At 42.8% G+C, this 26,795-nt stretch overlaps 1 protein-coding gene across 1 annotated transcript in view; it reads right to left on the bottom strand.

The window, feature by feature from the left end:
* The window catches only part of DISC1 (DISC1 scaffold protein), a 440,648-nt gene that overhangs the window by 219,568 nt on the left and 194,285 nt on the right, over positions 1-26,795 (bottom strand).

Raw genomic sequence — 26,795 nt, 5'->3', positions numbered from 1 at the left:
AAGAAAGTATGGTGGTTCCTCAAAAAACTGAAAATAGAACTACCTTATGACCCAGCAATCCCTCTACTGGGTATATATCCCAAAAACTCAGAAACATTGATACGTAAAGACACATGCAGCCCCATGTTTATTGCAGCATTGTTCACAGTGGCCAGGACATGGAAACAACCAAAAAGCCCATCAATAGATGACTGGATAAAGAAGATGTGGCACATATACACTATGGAATACTACTCAGCCATAAGAAATGATGACATCGGAACATTTACAGCAAAATGGTGGGATCTTGATAACATGATACGAAGCGAAATAAGTAAATCAGAAAAAAACAGGAACTGTATTATTCCATACGTAGGTGGGACATAATAGTGAAACTAAGAGACATTTATAAGAGTGTGGTGGTTACGGGGTGGAGGGGGGGAGGGGGGAATGGGAGATGGATAGGGGGTGGGGAGGGGCACAAAGAAAACAAGATAGAAGGTGACAGAGGACAATCTGACTTTGGGTGGTGGGTATGCAACATAATTGAACGACAAGATAACCTGGACTTGTTATCTTTGAATATATGTATCCTGATTTATTGATGTCACCCCATTAAAAAAATAAAATTATATTAAAAAAAAAAAAAAAAAAAAACTAGATTAACTTATAAGAAAGTTTTAAAATATTAAATAATACCTGCAAAAAATAATAAAACTGTTATTTAAGATATTTCCATATTGCTTCTTGATTGGTATCCTTACCTGTAATTTTTTTCACCTATGTATGGAACAAACATTTCTACAGGCACTTAGCATACGCTGTTGCATGGATGAACATTAAAAAAGAGTAAGGAATGTAAATTTGTGATTTCCACTTTGGGCAGCTGCCCAGCCACCCACCTTAGTGAGAACCCCGATTACAAGTGCCATTTTAACCCATTTGAGTAGAACAAACGTTCATGTACGTCCTTGTGCCTCCTGACCATCCAGAGTACAATTATAACAAAAATTTTTATTTTAAAAATGTATAAGCAACATTAAAAAAGGTAAATGTATGTTCTTCTTGTTTCCATAAATTGGTTATCAAACAAACATGATTTTACATTAATAAAACTGTAACTGGAACTAATTTCATTTTTTGAAAAAAAAACTTACTCCCAGGTGTCAGCGAGCATGAAAAAAACTCACTACTCAAAGGGTTAACAACCAGTTTGTGAAACTCAACAAAAAACTAGGTATAAGTTCTGCTAAACAGGTGAGAATCAGCTGAGTTCCACCACTAGCTCAGAGGCTCCTGTAACCCACAACCCAGTAGATGGGGCAGTGGGCAGGAACAAGCACTAGTCTGTGTACTGAAATGCACCGGAAGGCACAGGGGATCTCCCCGTCAGCCTCCACCTGTGGAAGGCAGGGTCCCGTGGAAAATGAGGGGACTTGCAGACATCACCAGACATGTCACAGAAAGACAGCACTGCCCTGGCCGTGACCTTCACACACCACTAGTGCTGTCTTCCTCAGAGGGTGTCCGAGATGATGAGGTGACAGTGACAGCTGAAGGACATCTACAATCAAACCGAGCTGTGTGTGGTTCCCACTCTGACTACTGACTGACCCAAACTGAGCAAAAAGCCAGGGCGTCAACCTTTTCCATAAAGATATCAGAGCAATTCCGAATAAAAAAATAAACCAAACATACTCCCTTTAATAGAAGTTTCCCTCTTTGCCATGCTTAAACTCAGATATATTACCCTTTTGCAACTTCAAAAAAAAATTCTCTTTTCCTTTTGAGTGTATTTCTAAACCGAGTGACAACAGACTTTGCATTCATATAATACCAATATCCATACCATTTATTTGTTTCACCTGTCACTAGCCACACAGTTATTTCAAAATATCCCCTGCCAGGGTCAAGCAGAGGTTCTATTTTGTGCTCTGCATAACAGGAAGATTTTCATCACTCCAAAGACAGAAGACAGAAATGCATGGTTTACTGGAATTCTAAACAACTCAAGCCTGAACATGCTTGGGACATGCATTTCACAGACAGGCGGGTCTTTCAAAGGGAAACAGATTTACTTAACGGCAAACTCTAGCATCATTCCTGACTTCCTAAAGGCTGTCTGTCATAGGATCGTACCTGACACCTCCATCTGTACCAATTTAGCCATCGGTGGTGCCAGTGGGGACAGAATAAACACAGCAGCAAAGATGGCCTTCCATTGCCTCCAAGTACACAGTCATTCTCCCTGGGACCGCCCTCTCCCTCCAAGCCCTGCCATGATCTGGTCCAGCTGGCTCTGCTCTTAGTATTCTGGCGCTGTCCACCCATGTCAGCCTGCCCCCCTCGTGTTTCATAGAAAACACCATAAATCAAAATTACTCAAGATTGGGAAGGCTTGATTACGATAGCTAGAGGTTGGTGACCTCCAAACACCATAATGAGCTCTGGGGCAGGTCTTAGGCATAGAGCCTGCTCCACATTTGTCAAATTCCTTTTAATTAAAATTGCATCAAAATAATAACAACAACAATAACAATAATAATAATGATGATTATTGAGTATCATAGGGAATAAAACAGAAAATAAGACCCAGTCCTTAAACAGCCTACAGTCCATGACAGCATAAAATTAGTACATGAAGTAAAGACCAGCGAGCATGGTGGGTAAAGATGAAATGAAATTATTTTAGGGACCAAAAAAGTGTCTGCAAGCTCATAGTGAGCTACATACTTTGTCTTTGACTTCACACATACATACACACACACATATGTGTACACTCATGTGCGTGCCTACTAGGTAAAAATCTCCGCTGGTTTAACCTTTCTGAATATTAATTAGTCTCCTCTTCTATCAAATGAGGACAATGATTCCCACAGAAGCAGATGTAGTATCAAGGCCCTGCAAGCAGTATGTGCTTGACAACAATAATTGCTAATAATAATGTTTAATAATATCTGATTTTAATAAAATATTTAAAATAATAATAATATCTTAATAATATCAATTGTGGCCTGACCAGGCGGTGGTGCAGTGGATAGGGTGTCGAACTGGGATGCAGAGGACCCAGGTTCGAGACGCCGAGGTCGCCAGCTTGAACATAAGCTCATCTGGTTTGAGCAAAGCTCACCATTTTGGACCCAAGGTTGCTGGCTTGAGCAAGAGGTTACTTGGTCTGCTTATCCCCCAGTCAAGGCACATATGAGAAAGCAATCGATGAACAACTAAGGTGTCGCAACAAAAAACTGATGATTGATGCTTCTCATCTCTCTTCGTTCCTGTCTGTCTGTCCCTATCTATCCCTGCCTCTGACTCTCTCTCTGTCTCTATAAAAAAATAAAAATAAAAAATAATAATATCAATTGTTACCTAGACTAGGTCCCTCAGGAGTCGTAACTAAAGGTCAAGAGAGCTTTAAGTCACACGTCAAAAGTTATATGTGTCAGTTTTGAACCAACTAGGATATGAACCCCAGATTTTCTGACAGCCAGTCAACTCACAACATCACCTCTGACCCTGCAAGCAGATCACCCAGCACACACACCAGAGCCTGGCTACGGGAAGGAAGGTGCCTGAAGCTGGAGGAAACGTGGACCCTCAGGCCCAACCCCCTCCTGACTCAGCATCCGTGTTTTAACAAGCACACCAGGTGACTCAGACACACATTAAAGTTTGAGAAGAACTTTGAAACATTGTCAACTCTTATTTAAATATTCACTTATTTACTCATAGTTTCACCTGCAAACATTTACAGTAGGCCTGCTATGCATAAGACACTGCAGGTATGAAAACAACATCTTCCTTGCACCACAGAATGCTGTCTAGTGGCTGTAGTTAGATGCTGCCCAACATGTGATCCATGACACCAGGCATGATGTGCAAGGGGCAGGGTGTGAGAAATGGGACAGGTGTACATGCCTCCTGTGTACAAAAATGCCATCTGCTGGTTAAAATAATCAGGGTCACAAAATGGCCAATTGCCTGGGCAAGCTGCCTCAGATGGCTGGCACCTATCTGAGAAAAGAGCCTTTGACTTCAGGAACTCCCAGACTGTGCCCAGCCTTCTTAGATCTGCCCAGCTAATTTATGTGACTTCATCCCTTCATTCAGCAATTATCTGAGTGACCGCATCTGCTGAAGACAGCTTCTGTGTTGGAAGTACATCCATGACAGGGAAATGAGGCCCTATAAGCCAGCTGTATATATAAGTGCTCGGCCACGAACTGAAACAGGTTATGAGATTCAGTGTCGTGATATGGTCAGAGAGGCCTCTGCAAGGGGCAGGATTTAACCTGTGACCGAATGGCACAAAGACAGACTGTAAAACTGAGGGGAAACCAACTCAGGATAAGGGATCAATCCCCAAAGGTATGAGCAAGCTTTGTGCATCCAGCACGTAAGCTGTAAGGAAGGTTCCAAGCAAGTGGAAAGAGGACAGAGAAACATGGGTGCAGTCTAATAGTCAGAGAGGGCCCGGCCACATAGCGGAGCAGCCAAGGTGAGGGTCTGGATTATTTCCTGTGTGTGACCAGAAGCCTGGAGAATGTTAAGCAATAATCTGATTTTAATTCTCTTATTAGGCCCTGACTGGTTGGTTCAGTGGTAGAGCATCAGCCTGGCATGTGTACGTCCTGGATTTGATTCCCAGTGATAGCACATAGGAGAAGTGCCCCATCTGCTTCTCCACCACTTCCTTCTCTCTCTCTCTCTCTCTCTCTCTCTCTCTCTCTCTCTGTTCTCCTTCCCTCCTGCAGTCATGGCTCAATTGGAGTCAGTTGGCCCCAGGGGGCTGAGGATGGCTCCATGTGGCCTCTACCTCAGGTGCTAAAACTTGGCTCTGGTTGCAACAGAGCAAGGGTCCCAGATGAGCAGAGCATCGCCCCCTAGTGGGCTCGCTGGGTAGATCTCAGTCGGGGTACATGCAGGAGTCTGTCTCTCTGCCTCCTCACTTCTCACTAAAAAAAAATCTCTTATTACAAAATGTAGTATTAAGTGATCTGTTATGGCCTGAATCATGCCCCTCCCCCTCCCCATTCAGGTATTGAGGTCCTCAGCTTCAAGCCTCAGAATGTGACAATATTTAGAGAAAGGGTCTTTACAGAGGTAATTAAGATTAAATGAGGTCATTGTGGTGGGCCCTAATCCCATATGACTAGTGTCCTTATCAGAAGAAGAGCTAGGACACGGAGACACCCATAGTAAAGACTATGTAAGGACATGGAGAAGACAGCGGTTGATGAGCCCAGGAGAGAGGCCTTAGATGGAAGCAGTCCTGCCCACACCTTGATGTTGAACTTCCAGCCTACAGATCTGTCAGAAATCTGCTGTTCTCAGCCTTGATTCTGATGACCACCCCCACCCCTGGGCCAGGACAAGAACATGATCTTCAATATCAACTTCTCCCTCATTCCCGCCTCGCCACTTCTACCCACTCCTCTCCATCCTCACATCATTGTCTTTTTTCTAGTCCTCTTCCTATCTCTCCAGGGTCCTGCAATGGCCCCACTGCACTGGAGGCCTGTGGGAGGATGGCCCTCATCCCCAGCCCCAATCCACTCTGCAGTCTGCACCCAGACCCAGTGTGATCTCTTTCATTTTGTTTAGTTTTGTTTCTTCAGTGCAGAGCAGATCAAATCACTCCCCGATAAAATCTATTCAATTGCTCTAACTTGCTCTTACAATAACTTCCAAGCTCACTGGCTATGTGGGATTCTGGGGCTTAAGCTCTCCTCCTCCTCCATCACATTCAACACCAACAGTGTGAACCTCTTATAGTGCCCACATGAAGCGAGTTCTTTCTCACCTCCGAGCCTTGCTCTTCTGCCTCCAATGTGCTTTCCATGTTTTTCTCCATTTTAAGTGCTGCATGCCATCTTTCACAGCTTAGATATCGCTTATTCCAGAAACCTTTCCCCAGAACCCCATGCCTCCCATCACAGCACTTCTGTTTCCTGGTGGCACTGCCCAGCACTACTCTAGCTCAAGGGCTGGGCACACAGTGGCCCACAAAGAAATTATATGAAAGCAAAGGCAGGTTTACCACACTTCTAATGATGCATGTGCCCCAGGACCCCTCACCTGCATTGACCCCTTCCAAGCCCTGTAACTAATTTTGACTAGTAACTTTTTTTTTAATGAAAGGAGGGGAGATAGACAGATTCCCACAAGTGCCCTGACCAGGATCCACTCAGCAACCCCACCTAGGGCTGATGCTAGAATCAGCCAAGCTATTTTTAGTGCTTGTGGTCGACTCTGGGAAAACTAAGCTGTCTTCAGCACCCAGGGCCAATGCTCAAACCAATCAAGCCACTGGCTGCAGGAGAGAAAGAGGGAGAGAAGAGGAGAGGGAGGGGAAGAGAAGCACATGATCACTCTCTTGTGTGTCCTGACCAGGAATTGAATCCAGGACACCCACATGCCAGGCCAATGCTCTGTCCACTGAGCTAACCATCTAGGGCCTTGACTAGTAACTCAAAACCTGTTTTCTTAAACAATTTTTACCTCCAATTATACAAGTTTCAGGGTCCATAAAACATGAATCCATCACCACTGGTTATGTGAATAAATAAGGTGGAAACCAAGCCTCATGGAAATGAAACAACTACCCCATTTCATGGTCCACTTTATAACAGGACACAATCCGAACCTGAACATGCATGAATCTAACCACACAGCTTATATTCTGTCCAGCGTGCATACTGAGAAAGACAGCTCATCACTTCTGGCCTCAGTTTCCTCATTTAGGAAGGAGGATATGTGCTCCATTGGATAGTATAAGGAATCATTTATATGCCATCTCTAAAAGCACCTGCTTCCAGCAGGACTACTGGAAGAATTATATTTTGAAATACCACACATCACAAATCCCATCCAGTTCTCCCACTCAGAACCTACCGAAATGGAGTTCTAATTCAGCAAGCCCTTACCAAGCCTCTGCTCTATATGCAGAGTACAGACAAGAGCAGGGAGGCGGCAAGCAAAAGACTAATGACCTCAAAACACTGTCAAGAGATTGGGGAAATGGATATTTAAACACATTACTATAAAATATGCAAAGAGAATTAAATTTCTTTATCTTTTTAACTGTTTCTCTCTATTTAACAACTTGCTCTTTCTCTCCCTCTCTAAGGAGTTATCTCCAACCCTCTGGTCTAAGGTTGACTACATTAGTTAATTAACAGCTCTGCTCAACCTGAATGATAAATTTAAGAAGACTAAGTTAAAGCTGTGCATTGAACACAGTTTTCACTGGTGTCACCATGAAAACCCTCTAGGGAGGTAATAGTTCCTTGAAAAGAAGCCAAATCTAGCCTTGGCCAGTTGGCTCAGTGGACAGACGTTGAGCCCAGTGTGTGGATGTCCAGGGTTGGATTCCTGGTCAGGGCACATATGAGAAGCAACCATCTGCTTTTCTTCTCCCTCTCTCTCCCCCTTCTCTCTCTCTCTCTCCTCCCACAGTCAGTGACTTGATTGGTTCAAGTGTTGGCTCCAAGCTCTGAGGATGGCTGGGTTGATTTAAACATTGGCCCCAGATGTGGGTTGTCGGGTGGATCTCGGTTGGGGCATATGCAGGAGTCTGTCTTACTATCTACCCTCCTGTCATTTAAAAACAAAAAAGAACCCAAATTTAACTTAGCCACAAGTTAAGAAGTTAGGGATAAAATATTCTATAGTCTTCACCCTCTCTGAGACTGAACACTTAGAAAGCCATGGAGACCTTTCACCCATCTGTAAATATGAACAGCAGTATACACAGAGCAACAGACGCTGAGTGGTCAGCTGGTGACCTGGTGTGGCCCGGACTGGAGGCCCAGAGGAGTGGCTACCACCCGCTGTTCACCTCCCTGAGGGATGGTATGCAGTGGTGGGCAAAGGTAGGCCTCACAAGAAATACAAACCAGGCTTGTGCCAGCCTCTGCCTCCTAGAAGTAATGAAACCTTGGTTCAAACCTCATGAACCCTCGGCCTACTCAATAATAACAATGGTAAATCATAACATAGCAATAGGGATAATAATATCATCCTCATAGGGCTACTGGAGGATTAAATCAGATAAAACTGGTAACACATGGCCTGACCAGGCAGTGGCACAGTGGATAGAGCGTCAGACTGGGATGTGGAGGACCCAGGTTCAAGACCCCAAGGTCGGCAGCTTGAGCGCGGGCTCATCTGGTTTGAGCAAAGCTCACCAGCTTGGACCCAAGGTTGCTGGCTCGAGCAAGGGGTTATTTGGTCTGCTGAAGGCCTGCTCAAGGCACATATGAGAAAGCAATCAATGAACAACTAAGGTGTCGCAACGCGCAACAAAAAACTAATGATTGATGCTTCTCATCTCTCCGTTCCTGTCTGTCTGTCCCTGTCTATCCCTCTCTCTGACTCTCTCTGTCTCTGTAAAAAAAACAAACAAACAAAAAACAACTGGTAACACATGAAATAAATGAGCTATAAGTTTCAGTTTAACTTTTTTTTTCATTTACACATAGCAAAATTTACTGGTGTGTGTGTGTGTGTGTGTGTGTGTGTGTGTGTGTGTGTGTGTGTACATTCCGTGGTTTTAACCTTTGATGGACTGATTCTTGTGATCATCACCACAAACAGGATACAGAACAATTCCAACATGCCCCAAAATTTCCTGTGCTGCCTCTTGGTTGCCAGGCCCTCTCCAGCCCTGAAACCTGGCTCCTAGGGGTCTGTCTTTCAGAATGTCATAGAAATGTATTCCTACAGGAGGAAGCAGTTGGAGTCAGGCTTCTTTGATTCCACATAACGCACCTGAGATGCATCCAGGTGCTGTGTGTAGTAAGAGCTTGTTCCCTTTCATTGCTGAGTGGACGTCCCACGTTCAGCAATAGAACAACACTGGGCTTTTCTTCCTGTTTACCTAAGTACCATGGACTCTTTCCTCTCTACTGGTGTAGCACGGTAATTAAAATGTTCCATTACTCTCTATTACTCACAATTAGGAATGATCATTTTTAATAGTAAAAATAATGAAAATCTATTCATTAGCCCAGGTGGCACCTTGAGGGCCATGGACTACTTCTCTGCCTCTGGCAAACCTGATGAAAATGCACCTGCACGCAGCCTGGGAGGGGCAGCTTCCAGCCGTGTCCGCATTCCATCAACAGTCTATGTTGAATTAACAGATTAATTTTTAAAATCAAGGCTTTTTAATAGCATCAAATGGCAACAATCAGATGTTTCATGGGCGACAGAATCTTCTCCAGTATTCTCCCAAGTAAGGAATTTGAAAATATGAAGACCATGTGTGTGCACTGCCAAACCAAGACTTTCTTATCTCTCTTTCCTCTCTGTTAATAAATGCTTATAAATTCTGAAAGCTTGGATAAAGAAGTTTTAGCTTCTCATATAATTCAGAGCAAACAGTTTGGGGAAAGAAAGAAAAAAGGCAGAAAGGAAAGAAAGAAAGAAAGAAAGAAAGAAAGAAAGAAAGAAAGAAAGAAAGAAAGAAAGAAAGAAAGAAAGAAAGAAAGAGGGAGGGAGGCAGGGAGGGAGGGGAGGGAGGGAGGGAGGGAAGGAAGGAAGGGAAAGAGGGAGGGAGGGAGGGAGGGAGGGAGGAAGGAGAAACTAGAAAAAAAGAAGAAAGAAAGAAAAGAAAGAAAGAAAGAAAGAAAGAAAGAAAGAAAGAAAGAAAGAGAAAGAAAGAAAGAAAGAAAGAAAGAAAGAAAGAAAGAAAGAAAGAAAGAAAGAAAGAAAGAAAGAAAGAAAGAAAGAAAAGGAAGGGAAGGGAAAGAAAAAAGAAAAAAGAAAAAAGAAAAGAGAAAAGAAAGAGGGAGGGAGGGAGGGAGAGAGAGGAGGGAGGGAGGGAGAGAGAGGAGGGAGGGAGGGAGGGAGGGAAGGAAGGAAGGAAGGAAGGAAGGAAGGAAGGAAGGAAGGAAGGAAGGAAGGAAGGAAGGAAGGAAGGGAGGGAGGGAGGGAGGGAGGGAGGGGAGGGAGGGAGGGAGGGAGGGAGGGAGGGAGGAAAAGAAAAGAAAAGAAAAGAAAAGAAAAGAAAAAAGAAAAGAAAGAGGGAGGGAGGGAAGGAAGGAGGGAGGGAGGAAGGAAAGAAGGAATGGAGAGAGAGAAAGGAGGAAGGAAAGGAGAGAGAGAGAGAAGGAGGAAGGAAGGAAGGAAAGGAGAGAGAGAGAAGGAGAAAGGAAGGAAAGAAGGGAGGGAGGGAGGGAGGGAGGGAGGGAGGGAGGGAGGGAGGGAGGGAGGGAGGGAGGGAGGGAGAGAAAGAAAATGAAGGGGTATTTGTACATAGAAATATATTAGTATCTCAACTCTGGCAGCCTAATTTGCTGTTCCCAAGCCAGATTAAGAACCATCTCCCTCTGGCATCAGCTCCTGTGACCATTCCCCCAATGGCCTGTTTCAGGTTCCCAAGAATTCCCTGCTAGTTCTAATGAAGATATCCTTCTGTGAGCAGCTCTTAGCTCCATTACCCTGAGTCACGGTTGTCTCCTCACCTTCTCCCCCATCCTTTCATCAAAGTACACATGTGCAAAATTAAATATAATACTATTTCCATACTTTAATGCAGAACACCAATTTTTTAACTAAGGCAGAAAAAAAAAGATCACAAATAACATGCTATTGTCAGATTTCTCTATCCAATGTTTTAGGGAAGAAAAAATAACCTCACATAATTTAGTCATTGAGAATGCAGAGAAAAATTTGTTTTAGAAGTTTTCATTTCTATGTCCATATAGCACCTAGGCCGAACAACAGACATGTGCCATGTTAGGTAATTAGAGGTAGATACCCTTTGGGATAAGAAATCTCATGTCTCCCCTTGTATTTGCAAATAAGTGCCCCAAAAGACTTCACACTGACAGCCAGGAACTAGTTTCTATATCTAACAGAGATGACCTTTCTAATTGCCATTATGAGAAACACAATTGCAAGCGACTTTGAAACATATGGTAATTATGCTAAAATATAATAGCTTCTACTTTGGGGCTCATGATGAATATTAATGTCAGGTCTTCTGAGAAAAAATGTCCTCCCAATTTCGTATTGTATAAAACGCTTTCAATACCAAAGACAGCATTTATTTATAGTCTTCAGGCTTCTTCATAGATGCTACTAAATATTCCATTAAACATGGCAAAATGGAATGTATAATCACGGAACATTAAGGGAGGGACAATGATCGTCTTCATGGTGTCAAGCCAAGCTCCAGCCGGACAAAAACATAAAGACGCCGACTGTACACATGGTACAAATAAACAGAATGTCCTGGCAGGAGAGTCCATGGGGTCTGTGGCCATGGGGTCTGTGACCTAGAGCTCACGGATGTGAGGGAGACCTCACATCCCACCCAGAGCACACGGAGATTGGAGATCGTGGGAAGCTGAGGGTCGGAGAGATTGGTCAGGGCAAAGCTGAGAAGAAATGTAGGGAGGAGGTGCAAGGGTGGATAAGGGTATGGGGCATTCCAAAAGTGGAGGAAAGGACCCAGAAAAGAATGTGGAAGCTGACAGGGAGCAGCCGTAAGTCATGGGAAGGCAATGGTGAGAGAAGCTCATGACCAACAGCTGCAACCAGCAAGCTGGTGACTTTATAGAGCCTGAGCCATAGTGAGGACACATCATCAGTGGAATGGAGAGAGATCTCTCACTTACTATCCAATGTTGCTCATTGTGGTGAGATCTGGAGCGGGGTCGGGGCGGGGGGAAGCTGCTGCAAACCCAACTGCTCTCCAGGAAAACATGGTGACAGTTCAAAAGGTCATCAGGTCTGGCATTCTTCGAAGGCAGGGATGCCCTTCATCTACCATGCTCCCTCATTCTCTCCCCAGACTGCAAAACGACAGCCACAGACCATCAACAGGCACTCTCCTCCAGGCCGGGAAACGGCAGCTAGCTTTGGAAGAAATGCACTTCTATGGACAGGAGCTGTCTCTCTAATGGATCTGTGGAAGAGAATTGTAGCCTGGCTGGTTGGCTCAGTGGTAGAGTATCAGTTGGGTGTGTGGATGTCCCGGGTTCAATTCCTGGTCAGGGTACACAAGAGAAGCAACCATTTCTTTCTCCATTCCTCCCCCCTGCCCCCTCTCTCACTCTCTCTCTCTTCCCCTCCCACAGCCATGGCTCAATTGGTTCGAGTGCATCATCCCCAGGTGCTAAGGATGGCTCCATGGGGCCTCTGCCTCAAGCACTAAAAATAGCTTGGTTGTAAGCATGGCCCCAGATGAGCACAGCATCAACCCAGATGGGGGTTGGCAGGTGGATCACAGTCAAGGCTCATGTGTGAGTCTGTCTCTCTGTCTCCCCTCCTCTCACTTGGAAAAGAAGAAAAACAAATGAAATTAAAAAAAAAAAAAGACCAAAGATAGTCAAGTGTGAAACATGAAGAAAAACTAAAACAATGGGTGTCAAACTGTACACCTCTCTCAGCTCCTGCATTTTAATGATTGTGAAAATGTAAGTTAATACCTTCCAAGATTTTTTACATGTCAGAGTGGTTTATTACAGTTCTAACTGCAGCAGTCCCTGCCTGTCACCTGTGTCTGAAAGGCCAGGCCCAGTAAGCATTAATGCACAGAGTAAAATGCGCCACCTGTACTCAAGACCTATGTTATTATTTCTTAAGTCATGTGTGCCCCAGTATCTTACGAAGTTTCAAAATTCATTCTGAATTGTTACCTGACACGTTATTATTTATAAAGACTCCTTTTGGTGGTCCACTATTAATCAGGATATTGGGTTAATGTCACACAAACAAATAGGAGAAAAGAAAATAACCATATCATATAAAGATGAAGAAACCATCAAGTTCCCTCCTCCTGCCCAAAAAAATTAAACAAGAACATGGGTGAAAAAAATGATAAAGGCACAAAAAGTGAGGCATGAATTAAATACCACTTTATTATTGTTATTATACTCATAATACCCAATACTGGAAAGGCTGGATTGGTAGTATCAATTAAATTGGTATAATCCCTTTGAAAGACCATTTGCAGCAGGTACCAAGCCATACAAATCGGTATGCTCTTAGGCCCAGTGATTATAACCTGGTACTTCAATTCAGAGAGCAATGCATAAAATGATCATTGCATGCATCATCAAAATAAGGGGCTAGTTACATAAATCATCGTATATTGACTCTGGAAATATTATAGAGATCCTGAGTAATAAATTAGAACATTGAGTGTGGTTCTGGAGCCAGACAGGCCTGACACGCTCCCATCTACAGCTCTCCTAGCCTCCAAGCCTGTTAAAGCACCTGTCAAGTGGGGAGGGCAAAATGATCTCAACATAACAGTAGTGAGGACTGAGTGATGTGATGCTTTCATATTGTCATGTAAGGCAGAGAGAAAAGTGCAGTTGTGTCCTCAGTCTGAGTACAAGTGTGTACACATCTGCACAGGCTCCAGGCATGGAGAGGCACACTGAAAATGGAATCAGGCTGTGATGGAAGTTGTCTAGTGGACACTTTTTATTCCGTTTTAAATACGGGTTTTATTCTTATGATAAACTATATGATCTTCTATGTGGAATAAATTAAAAATTGAAAGAAAAAACAAGCTACTAGAATAAGTTCAGGAATTTTACAATCTTCAACTTCAGAGTATCCTTGTATAAACTAAAAGAAAAATTACTTCGTCTCCAAAGGTTGACACATTCTCAGGATTCCAGACCACTGGGAAATTTCAGTGTCTGGCAACCTTCTCAGGGCAGACAAAGGGAGTTTGGTATTCATCCCCTACTGTTTCTCAGTCTCTGGAAACAAAAAAATGGTGTAGGGCAAAAGGCAAACAGACATTTGCCAAATGGAATTATGTCTTGACAATACAATTGGGGCACATGGATCAAAGTCAAATGCTAGGACAGATTGAGTTAAAAAGAAACTAAAGTTTTCAGCCACACTGTCTAAGCAAGACCAGGCTTCCTCTCACTAAGTACTCCCTGGAATCACAAACTAATTGCACTTGTTCTTTCTTGGAGAACAGTAATATAATATATAGGAATACACGAAGGAAAAGAGATGTTTAAAATAAGCTAAAATAACCAAAAGTTTAACATTATTTTGGCAAATGAAAAGAGAATTTAAAAGTTTGGTTATAATTGAATCTGGAAGCAAACTATGCTTTCCATAGCTAATGAGTTATACAGACTTGGGAAAGTATAGTGTCAAAAGAAAAATCATTCTATGACTATGTGAACATGCAAAATGTGAGCATATCTGGTTTATGATTTTTTGTTTATGTATTTATTTTTGCTGAGAGAGAGAGAGACAGGAAGGGAGAGAAATGAAAAGCATCAACTCGTAGCTGCATCACTTTAGTTGTTCATAGATTGCTTCTCATAGATGCCCTGACAGGGGGGCTCAAGCCAAGCCAGGGACCCCTTGCTCAAGCCAGCAACCTTTGTGTGCAAGCCAGAGACATTGGGATCATGTTGGTGATCCCGCGCTCAAGCTTGCAACCTTGGGGTTTTGAGCCTGGGTTCTCAGCATCCCAGGTCAATGCTCTATCCACTGCACCACCACTAGTCGGGCTGGTTTCTGATTTTTTTTTTTTTTTTTTGTATTTTTCTGAAGTTGGAAACGGGGAGGCAGTCAGACAGACTCCCACATGCGCCAGACCGGGATCCACCCAGCACGCCCACCAGGGGGCGATGCTCTGCCCATCTGGGGCGTCGATCTGTTGCAACCAGAGCCATTCTAGTGCCTGAGGCAGAGGCCACTGAGCCATCCTCAGCGCCCGGGCCAACTTTGCTCCAATGGAGCCTTGGCTGCAGGAGGGGAAGAGAGAGATAGAGAGGAAGGAGAAGGGGAGGGGTGGAGAAGCAGATGGGCGCTTCCCTGTGTACCCTGGCTGGGAATCGAACCCAGACTCCTGCATGCCAGGCTGACGCTCTACCACTGAGCCAACCGGCCAGGGCCAGTTTCTGAATTTTTAATGATGTCAAGTCAGGAGACCTTGAAGCAACTCTTCATGTTTTCTGCCATGCTATAAATGTTAAACTGTCATGTATTGCCTTAGTGGTGTCCATCGTACAGTGATCCAACCCTCCTCAATTATATAAAAATCTTAAAAGAAAAAGTGGATGGGGCAGGATGGCCATCCCCAAATACAAAAGTACAGTGGGCCCCCCAGGCAGCAAACCAGCCCAGGCAGAAAACATTTACCATCCTGCCCTCCTTTACAAGAACTAAGAAAATATGAAAAAAAATTAAATTAACAACAAATGATGATCTCTCACATAAGTAGTGACTTTCTTGGGTTGCTAAACATATGGCAGCTTCAAAGAGAGGAAGTACTTGGTGAAAATGGCAGGAAGCCATAATTCATGGCGATGCCAAAGATGAACACTAGATATTTCTTCCAAAATTAATCATTGAAAAAACTGACAGCATAAAAGATGTCATGATAGCACCAGTGAAATGAATTCTGCAAAACCTCATAAAATTGGACTCAATAGAAAAAAATCCATCTTAATTCTTCAAAGCCCTGAATTATAGACTATTTTAACTGGTGTTTTATTTGAAGTTCAAAAACTCACTTAAAAACATCTTAGAACAATGGATTGCAAGTTAAAGTTCTTATAATCAATAGAACAACTTGTAAATTCTTATAGGCACACAGGGCTTGTAATAATCCTCTACCAGAAACTCTGGAGAGTATATCAGTCTATTTAATAATGGCTAGACTTATAAGACTACAAAGCAAAGCATGGACATTTAAGCATTTTAGAATTATCAACAGGTCTTTGAAAAAATATCAAAAGGTTATTTAAAATTAACAAATATATATCTAATTCAGTTGCCAGAGTTCAACTTTTTTCTCACTTGTTATATTATCTAAACCCCCCTTACTCATCTATTGACAATAAAGGATCTGGGTTTTAACAAAAAAAAAGTGATTATTATAAAGGTGATAGAACCTCTTATCGAGTTAAATGATCCATCTGATATAATAAAACTGCAGATAGCAAGTTATTTCAGGCATCAAATACAAAGAGTATACTTGTATATTTCAAAAATAAATAAAACCTCATTTTCAGGGCATTCAACATCGATGCAAGATTATTTTTAATGGACTTTTGTTTCATGTCACAACTCTGTGAGTGCAGTATTTAGATAAAGGGATGGGTAGAAAAGCTCATGGTAGGAGTCAAATTCATAAAGAACATAAAACGAACCCTGGCCAGTTGGCTCAGTGGTAGAGTGTCTGCCCTGTGTGTGGATGTCTTGGGTTTGATTCCCAGTCAGGACACACAGAAGAAACCATCTGCTTCTCCATCCCTACCCTTCTCCCTTCTCTCACTCTGTCTCTCTCTTCTTCTCCCACAGCCATGGCTCAGTTGGAGCAAGTTGGTCCTGGGTGCTAATGATGGCTCCGTGGCCTCTCCTCAGGAACTAAAATAGCTCGGTTGCCGAGTACCAGAGCAACGGCCCCAGATGGGCAAAGCATCACCCCATATGGGGCTTGCCAGGTGGATCGCAGTCGGGGTGGGAGTCTCTCTCTCTGCCTCTCTGCTTCTCACATAAGGAAAAGATAAAGAAATATAAAATAAAGAACATAAAACAACATAAAGGGTAAAATCCCATAAAAAAAATTTGAATCCTGGCCCTGACCCCTCGTGCCTATATGACTTTGGGTGAGGTGCTGATTCTCCCTAAGCCTCAGTATCTACACCTGTGAAACTTGAACACACGGGATTTGAGGTTTTTTTGTTTTCCTGGTTTTGGGGAGGGGGTTGTGACAGAGAGAGAGACAGAGAGAAGGACAGATAGGGACAAACAGACAGGAAGAGAGAGAGATGAGAAGCATCAATTCTTCATTGTAGCACCTTAGTTGTTCATTGATTACTTTCTCATATGTGCCTTGACTGGGGGCTACAGCAGACCAAGTGACCCTTTGCTTAAGCCAGCAACCTTGGGTTCAAGCTAGTGAGCCTTGCTCATACCAGATGAGCCTGCACTCAAGCCGGCGGCCTCAGGATTTCGAACCTGGGTCCTCCACATCCCAGTCCGACACTCTATCCACTGTGCCACCACCTGGTCAGGTAGGTTTCGAGTTTTTTTTAAAGGTATATCCAGGCTTAGCTCAGTGCCTGGCTGGAGGAAGGGCTTAAGAACAAAAAGGAAAGTGATCAACACTGTTACTGGAGAGAAAGTGACAGCACACAGGAACCACTTCTTCCTTTCAAGGAATATATTCAATCCACTATAAGCTATAGCTAATCTCTGCACTTAGCAAGAGATCTGATAAATACATGCTGAACATATACAGTAAAGAGCAAAGGAAGAAGAAATCTTAAAAGAATTCCTCTTTAAACCTGTAAGGATCACATAAAAGATAATGTGAATCAGAGCATTAAATTCTGCTAACTCTAGTTAAGTTTTAATCATCACAATAAGTTGTTATTTTCAAATCATAACACAATGCTGAAGTTGTTAACTGAGAGGGTTCCACTCCTACTAGAAACATTGAAAAATGGGGGCTTGCAAAAGCCAATGGTCAGGGGTGTAAAACAGTCTGCAGCCTGTGGTATGGTCCATGCAACAAGTAATCCCCTCACCTAGCCTCAGCACATGGACTGTCTTCTAGGAGTCATGGAGTCTCACTTACCACCCTTCTCCACTTAATTTTCAGGAGTGTGTGTGTGTGTGTGTGTGAGAGAGAGGGAGAGAGAGAGAGAGAGAGAGAGAGAGAGAGACCATTTACATACACCAAGGTTAGCAAAAGCCCAGACTCCAAATGAAATGTAAAGACTAGGATAGACACTGGTTAGCAAGAATGATCTACAAGGCAGAGCATCCATCCGATACTAAGAGTCACATGTACCCTCTCTATTACAGAGAATCAAGCTCCTGCTCCAAATTAGCATGTTAAAAATGACCCATTGCAACTGAGTATGAAATCCCATTCAAATCTTCATTGTATTCCCACCTAGGGCCTATAGAACTGAAGTATCATCAAGGGAGCATAGAAAGCAAATAGAGAAGGAAGTAACAATAGCAAGGACTTCTGAAATAATTGCATGGATAAAAATAGGGGAAAGAGATAAGAAATTGTTGAAAGTGAGAAAAACAAAGAGAACCAAGTTGGACAGAATCATGAGAATTCAAGACTGGAAGGAACTGAACGAAATGGTGACCCTGGACCAGAAAATCCTCACAGGTGCCTGGAACATTGTAAGTGCTCAATAAATGCTTACTGAATGATGGATGAATGGATGAAAATGAAACAGAGATCTGGTTCAGGTGTGTCTTACGTGTAGCAACTGAGAAGCAGAGAAACTGCAGTGACTTGCTAAAGACCATTCATTCATCAAACTTCATGCTATGATGCCTGCCTATGTTAGGTACTATGAAAATGGGCAAACAATAGAACTGAGGCTACACAGAGGCCTTCTGTATCCTAATATAGGCTTTTTACATGGTTGTGGAGATGTCTCCCAAAAGAACTGTCCCACTTATTTAATAAAAGAGGAAGAAAATTCATTGCAAATATCAGGCTTAGATTCACAGGCAAAAGCTGCTAAAGAGAAATAACCATACTAATAATAATGCAAGGATATAATTAAAAAGAGAAAAAAACACAGAGAGAAATTTAAAATGTAAATATGTATTTAACTGTGATCATAATAAAATAAATAATTAATTAATCATAGATAAATGCTTAGAGATGTAAAAAATCATCTCACGGTAAACCATGAGTAAAAAAAAATTCTAAGGTTTAAAAAAAAAAGTTTTCCTCCAAAAGTTTGTGTTACATATATTTTTAGTATAAACAAACAATAATTTCCAGTTTAGGAAAGCAGTCACAAATATTTTCCATATAACAATCTAAGTTCCCCCACAAACAGGACTTACAACTCTCTGCTGGTTCTCAACAGAGTTTGGTCTTCAGTCATCAAGAGATCTGTCACCATTCTGGCCTAAAGAGAGCCAATTGTCCACTATGCAAGTCTTCATCAAGGCTCAGAAGAAAGAAGTGACATTGGTGAGTCTACAGAATGTGACTCAAGCCACTCCTTCTGTTCTAAGTTTCATCATCGAATAATGTCAGGTCACTGGAAGATTCCATATTGAAACTTAATTACCCCAAGCGCTTACCAATTCACTTTTATACATTAACATAATGCTTCGTAAAGTTTGGGAAACCTTGGAAAATTTAAGAATTCGCTAAAAAACTGGACTTTTTCATGAAAAAAATGTACATACCCACTGACCTGAAATTTCTGTTTCAGTTTAGCCATCATGACCCCTTTCTCTGAAGGCATCTCCTAATCTTTTTTCCTTGAGATGGCTAGTAACAGCCAGAGGAAAAGCATATTTGCATTTGTTATAAATCTGTTCATGATGACTTTCTAACGTGCTCTCAAAGATATTGCCTAGGAATTTAATACCATTCACAAACAACAAATAGATATAATAAAAGATGCTCATCTTCACTATTAGAGAAATACAAATCAAAACTACAATGAGATACCACCTCTCACCTATTAGATTGGCTGTTATCAACAAGACAGGCAATAACAGGTTTTGGAGAGGCTGTGGAGAAAAAGGAACCCTTACTCACTGCTAGTGGGAATGTAAACTGGTACAGCCACTATGGAAGACAGTATGGTGGTTCCTCAAAACATTAAGAATACAATTATCATATGACCCAGCAATTCTCTTACTGGCTATCTACAAAAAAAACTCAAAAACATTGGTATGTAAAAACACATGCACCCCCATGTTCATTGCATCATTATTCACAGTAGCCAAGACGTGGAAACAACCAAAGTGTCCATCAATAGAGGACTAAATAAAGAAAATGTGTACATATACACAATAAAATACTATTCAGCCATAAGAAATGATGACATAGGATCATTTACAAAAACATGGATGAACCTTGAGAATATTATACTGAGATACTGAGATAAGTAAATCAGAAACAGCTAAGAACTATATGATTTCACATATAGGTGGGATATAAAACTAAGACTCATGAACATAAATAGAAGTGAAGTGGTTACCAGAGGGAGGGGAGGGAGGAAAGAGAGTAAAGAGGGATAAACATACAGTGACAAATAATGATTTGGCTTTGGGTGATGAGCACACAACACAATCAACAGTTCAAATGCTATAGAAATGTTTACCTGGAACCTATGTATTTTTATTGATCAATGTCACCTTATTAAATTTAATTTCTAAATAAATAAATAAATAATTTGCAGCAATCAAAGAGATTGTCTTAGAATTTGATATCACTCCACATTCCTGAAAACCTTGTGTTTTAAATTGCTTTTGAGGGGGACAGATGATAGATACTTTAACTGCCTTTTTTGTTCTGGCTTCTAGGAAGCTCATTATTACATCATATTCTCAACCAACACAACATTTATCATTAGCATTTTCTTCTGTCTCAACTTTTAAATTTTATTTTTATTTGTTAATTTTGTTGTTTATATTTTCTACATTTTTTCAAGGCACATTTAATTTAATATCAAGAGTGTTATATGAAAGGTCCAAATACAATGAAGGAATATACTCCCCCATTAACACCAGTGATAATACTCTTTCAGCACGTGCCTGCTGAATGGAATGGGGATTTAATAAATTTCACTGCTAGCTTGACCAGGTGGTGGCGCAGTGAATAGAGCATTGGGCTGGGATGCGGAGGACCCAGGTTAAAAACCCCTAGGTCACTGGCTTGAGCATGGGCTCATCTGGCTTGAGTGCAGGCTCACCAGCTTGAGCACGGGGTCGCTGGCTTGACATGGGATCATAGACATGACCCAATGGTTGCTGGCTTGAGCCCAAAGGTCACTGGCTTAAAGCCCAAGGTCGCTGGCTTGAGCCCAAGGTCACTGGCTTGAACAAGGGGTCACTCACTGTCCTGCAGCCCCTTGGTCAAGGCACATATGAGAAAGCAATCAGTGAACAACAAAAGTCCCGCAACAAAGAATTGATGCTTCTCATCTCTCTCCTTCCTGTCTGTCTGTCCCTATCTGTCCTCTCTCTTTGTCTCTGTCACTAAATAAATAAATAAATAAATTTCACTGCTAAATAAATAACACAGCAGGTCTCAGTACAGCCAATATCCTGTACAATCTAGTTGTGAAATGAATGTTTATAATGCTACAAATGGTTTAAAGCCAATGTTTAACACCATACCTGCATGTCTGTACAGTCTCCAATAAGATTACCTATAGTATTAGCAGCCATTCAAAGAACAAACCATTGACTAAAACCACATTTTTCCACCCACAAAAAAATAGACACACAGATTTTATTCTTCTGGTCTAATTTTTATGGTCTAATTTTAAATACATCTTATAAATATGGAAAGAGAATTACTCCCTAGATACATGAAACTGGTAAAGCACAGGACCTCTGAACTGAAAGCCTTTTCTTACCAGGTGACAGGTGACTTTTTTTTTTTAAATGAGAGAAACAGACAGGAAGGAAGAGAGATGAGAAGTATCAATTCTTCACTGTGGCACTTTAGTTGTTCATTGATTGCTTTCTCATGTGTGCCTTGACCAGAGGACTCCAGCCAAGCCAGAGACCCCTTGCTCAAGCCAGCATGGGGTCAGGTCTATGATCTCACACTCAAGCGGGTGACCTCGGGGTTTCGAACCTGGGTCTTCTGCATCCCAGGCCGACTGTGCCATCCACTGTGCCACCTCCTGGTCAGGCCAGAGAGATGACTTCTGAAAGAAGTTTCACCTATGGAATTGACAGCGAACAGCACAAACATCTCACTGAGCACACTAGACTTACCTTTATTAGCTATTTCAAGCACAAAAATGATGAAGTCTTCCAAAAATAGGAGCAGGATTGGGTCAGTGTGGACATATAGCTTTTCTAATCCAAAGCAAGAGGTAGGTACTAGCCCTAAACCATAATTTACAAGTTGACTCCTCTCCAACTGATTACTCCTGAAATGCCCTGTCTGTCGGCCACTTCCTCCTCACTCACTGAACAGCAAATGCATTTAAACTGACCACATCACTCCCAGAAAAAAAACAAAACGATGAAATCCTGCCATTTGATATTTGCACTGACAATCCCGTAATGACTTTTAAATATCACGTTTTCGGTTTCTGACAGCTTGCCTGACCGCTGACCCTGCCGGGCTTCTGAGCTACACACACCCACAGTACTTTCTATCAGGCAGCTGGCAGAAAGTGGGAAAATTCATTAACATGCTAATGATGTCCTATTTAAATTCCAGCCCTGATTATTCTGTGATTAAATCTCTCCCCTTGACGTCTGTTTCCTTTATATCTGAGTTACAGTGCAAAATCTACAATATTAATAAAGTACAATACAGATTGCCAACAAGGGATGAAAAAACAGTTATGTAAATCTCAAGGTTGTCTTTTTTTTCTGAAGCACAGATGCAGCAAATTAAAAAAGTTACTGACTTTTTTCATCCCATCCTCCCTTAAAAAACAAAAAATGTTGAAATCTACAATAATTAAAGGTTTACAGTTAATTTCCATAAACATTCAGGGACTGAAAGATGGATTTAGCTTTTCCTTCTGTTTCGCTGCACTTAAAATTGCTCACAATTCAAACATGTTCTCATGAAGTCTTAAGAACAGCTGAGGGAAATTAAAGCACACAGAGATGGTGTGTCACCGTGACAGAAGTCAATAGGTTCAGTGGCGATTTCCATCTGCCTTTGCCCACAAGGACTTCGGCATACTTCGGTCCTCTCTCATCACGCTGTTCTATTTGCTGACACCCCAATATGGATGTCTGTCTCAGATAACTCAAGCAACTGCATGAAAGACTCTTAAACTTATCACTGCTCTCATTAAATTGGTAAATAATTTTTTTTAATGTTTAAAAAGAAGATCCAAGGTGTGGGTCTATATGGATATCTGTCCCCAGTAAACACATATTTATAGTACATTTATTATTTCCAAAGACACCATGCTGGACACCACAATGATGCAAATGAAACATAAGAACAGAGCTTTGGCATCAGTGGGCTTAGAATCTAGCCAGAGACACAAGACATAAGGTGTTGTCAGTGATCAAAGAGCAAGTTCATCTATGCTGAGTCATTACATGCATCCTTCCTGTCACTATGGCTGCTTCCTTTCTAACTGAGTCACACTGCACAGTCCCCAAGCCTGTGAATCTCCCCTTCTGCTGTGGAAACAGAGCCCCTGGCTGGACTTGGATGTCCGTGTAACTGGGTCAGCTGTCTTGGACCAAACGTCACACATTGAAAGGCGCAGGTGAACAAACAGAAGAGTCTGGGGCTCTGCCCATCCTGGGGTCACCTGTCCACCCCTGAATTGTGTCTTTCTCCAGAAAGCCATGTCCTGCAACCATTACTGGAAATCAAGGTCTGCTTTCAAGCACACTACATGAGGCTCATTTCTTAAATAGTCTTATTTGAAAATGTTCTAAGATTACAAAGAATCAGCTCATGGCACACACACATGCACATGCCAACTATTCCTTTGTGTTTTCTCTACATTTTAACTTGATCATTGAGTGCCTTCTGAATTTTTAACTCTCAAAACCCAACAGCCTGACCAGGCGGTGGCGCAGTGGATAGAGCATCAAACTGGGATGTGGAGGACCCAGGTTCAAGACCCCAAGGTCGCCAGCTTGAGCACAGGCTCATCTGGCTTGAGCAAAAAAAAGCTCACCAGCTTGGACCCAAGGTCACTGGCTCGAGCAAGGGGTTACTCAGTCTGCTGAAGGCCTGCAGTCAAGGCACATATGAGAAAGCATCAATGAATAACTAAGGTGTCGCAACAAAAAACTGATGATTGATGCTTCTCATCTCTTTCTGTTCCTGTCTGTCTGTCCCTATCTATCCCTCTCTCTGACTCTCTCTCTGTCCCTGTAAAAAATAAAAAAATAAATTAATAAAAAACCAACAAATGGCAGCCTGTGGACGGACGCTGGCCTAGTTTTATTGCATTTCAATAGATAAAAGCTTTTACTTACTAAGGAATGCATTCCTTATTTATTTGTGCCCCCACCTACTCTCACCAACCCAAGATTATTAATATGGGTCACCCAGAGTCAAGTCACCTCAGATTTGTTAAAAATTAGCTCCAGGATAAAGCATAGGGAAAGGGGGACTGATCCAGCATAAACCCAAGTGCAAGACACAAAATGCCTTCGCCACAGTAATGAGCCATCTGCAATTTAGAATCAGCCATGGTAACAATCTCTCATTCCATTTGTTTATGTTTTATTCATAATTTTCAAAATACTTAGTGAAGTGACAATGATGAGATTCAAAAAGACTGTACAGCTCTTTATTTTTTTTAAAGAGATATTAATGGCTTTCAAGAGCTCAATGGTTCAAATGCAAATGTCGCCATACTAAATTTGTCCAAATTCGTCCACGTCTTCTTTAGTCTTAGTATGGTTGATTCCCCATTTTGTGCCAAAATTTGTGTGGTGATGATATATGAGAAATTTCATAGCTTTTATTGTTTATCTAATTTTAAAAAGTCGATAACAAGAATTCATTTACAATATACAATGCTCATTCTTATTGTAATTTAAACCACACAGTTACATCTCTGGGCACACTGTTGTTCCTCAGTACTGTAGTTATATATAAAGGCTCAAATGGGCAGTTATCATTACATATTTGGTAAAATCAAGGCTTGGAGAAAAGTAAGGGAAAAAAAGAAAAAGAAAGAAAGGGAGAGAGGGAGGGAGGGAGGGAAAGAGGGAGGGAAGGTAGGAGGTAGGAAAGTAGGAAGGTAGGAAGGTAGGAAGGGGAGGGGAGGGGAGGGGAGGAGAGGGGAGGGAGGGAGGGAAGGTAGGAAGGTAGGAAGGGGAGGGGAGGCAGAGAGGGAGGGAGGGAGGGAAGGTAGGAAGGGAGGAAGGGGAGGGGAGGGGAGGAGAGGGGAGGAGAGGGAAGGGAGGGAGGGAAGGTAGGAAGGTAGAAAGGGGAGGGGAGGAGAGGGGAGGGGAGGGGAGGAGAGGGAAGGGAGGGAGGGAGGGAAGGTAGGAAGGTAGGAAGGGGAGGGGAGGGGAGGAGAGGGAAGGGAGGGAGGGAAGGTAGGAAGGTAGAAAGGGGAGGGGAGAGGAGGAGAGGGAAGGGAGGGAGGGAGGGAAGGTAGGAAGGTAGGAAGGTAGAGAGGGGAGGGGAGGAGAGGGAAGGGAGGGAGGGAGGGAGGGAGGGAAGGTAGGAAGGTTGAAAGGGGAGGGGAGGGGAGGAGAGGAGAGGGAAGGGAGGGAGGGAGGGAAGGTAGGAAGGTAGGAAGGGGAGGGAAGGGAGAGAGGGAGGGAGGGAGGGAGGGAGGGAGGGAGGGAGGGAAGGTAGGAAGGTAGGAAGGGGAGGGGAAGGGAGGAGAGGGGAGGAGAGGGAAGGGAGGGAGGGAGGGAGAGAGGGAGGGAGGTAGGGAGGGAAGGTAGGCAGGTAGGAAGGGGAGGGGAAGGGAGGAGAGGGGAGGAGAGGGAAGGAGAGGGAAGGGAGGGAGGGAGGGAGAGAGGGAGGAAGGGAGGGAGGGAAGGTAGGCAGGTAGGAAGGGGAGGGGAGGGGAGGGGAGGAGAGGGAAGGGAAGGAGGGAAGGAGGAAAGGTAGGAAGGTAGGAAAGTAGAAAGGGGAGGGGAGGAGAGGGGAGGGGAGAGGAGGGAAGGGGAGGAAAGGGAAGGGAGGGAGGGAGGGAGGGAAGGTAGGAAGGTAGAAAGGGGAGGGGAGGGAGGGAAGGATGAAGGGAGGGAAGGTAGGAAGGGGAGAGAAGGGGAGGGAAGGGGAGGGAAGGGAGAGAGGGAGGGAGGGAAGGTAGGAAGGTAGGAAGGGGAAGGGAGGGGAGGAGAGGGGAGGAGAGGGAAGGTAGGGAGGGAGGGAGGGAGGGAGGATAGGGAGGGAAGGGGAGGGAAGGGAGGGAGGAAGGGAGGGAGGGAGGAAAGAAGGAAGGAATAAATTGGGAAGCTCTGAGTTGAGCCAACTTAGGGATGCCTATCACTAAAAAGACATAGTAACAATGAACATTCTAACTAAAATATGAAAAAAAAACCTCTCTCTACACAATTTAGTAAGCCTTTAAAATAAAATTTATTCATAGGAAAGTGACACACTTAATTTCTGCCAGCTGATTTCAAATCTAGCTACCTACTATTCCTAATTTTTCCTTATTTCTTTTTAAGTAAGCAGACTTTGTAAATATAGTCTAGTAGTATATGTCTTTCATCTTTCTAGTAAACAGCATTTATGTAGGGACCATGATATGCTATGTGTGACCTCTGCCCTCCAGAAACTTTGGACTTCCTAGGGTAAATGGAAGGGCATACACACATAGACATACACATACACACTCACACACATTCATACTCTAAGTTACCTCATTTGATCTGTACTTTATCAGCCTAGAAGTTGGATAGTTTACTGGTAAAAAAACAGTTTCCAGCATCTAATATATTTTAAATCCAAATTTGTATCTTATGATTTCATTCTGCATATGAGAAACTGAATCATCATTAAATTATTACTGTTTTTAAGAAGTAAGTGTTTCATTTTATCAACATGGACTGAACTGGCATCTTCTGAGACTACTGCCCCCCTCCCCAGGAGCAAACCTCAAGGTCAGCAAAGTTAACTTTACAATGGGAATGAGGAAATAGTAGGAGGTCTAACTCCTCCCATGGGCAGCTCCTCTGGCTAAGGCAGCCTTGGTGTCCCCCACATCGTTCCCCGGGGTGGGGGGCGGACGCTCTCAGAAACACACACACAGAGAAGAGCCACTCCATGCTCTTTTCTCAGTCCTTTCATCTGTTTCTGTGTGAGCCAGAAAACAAAGCCAAGGAACAAAGGAAGATAACAGTCAAACAGAGAAAGTTCTCAAGGTCTCTGCCAAGGGAGAGATTGC

Source organism: Saccopteryx leptura, chromosome 1 (genome assembly GCF_036850995.1).
Source record: "Saccopteryx leptura isolate mSacLep1 chromosome 1, mSacLep1_pri_phased_curated, whole genome shotgun sequence".
Taxonomy (NCBI): Eukaryota; Metazoa; Chordata; class Mammalia; order Chiroptera; family Emballonuridae; genus Saccopteryx; species Saccopteryx leptura.
Note: the sequence above shows the minus strand (reverse complement) of the source record. Positions and strands in the feature narration are given on the sequence as shown.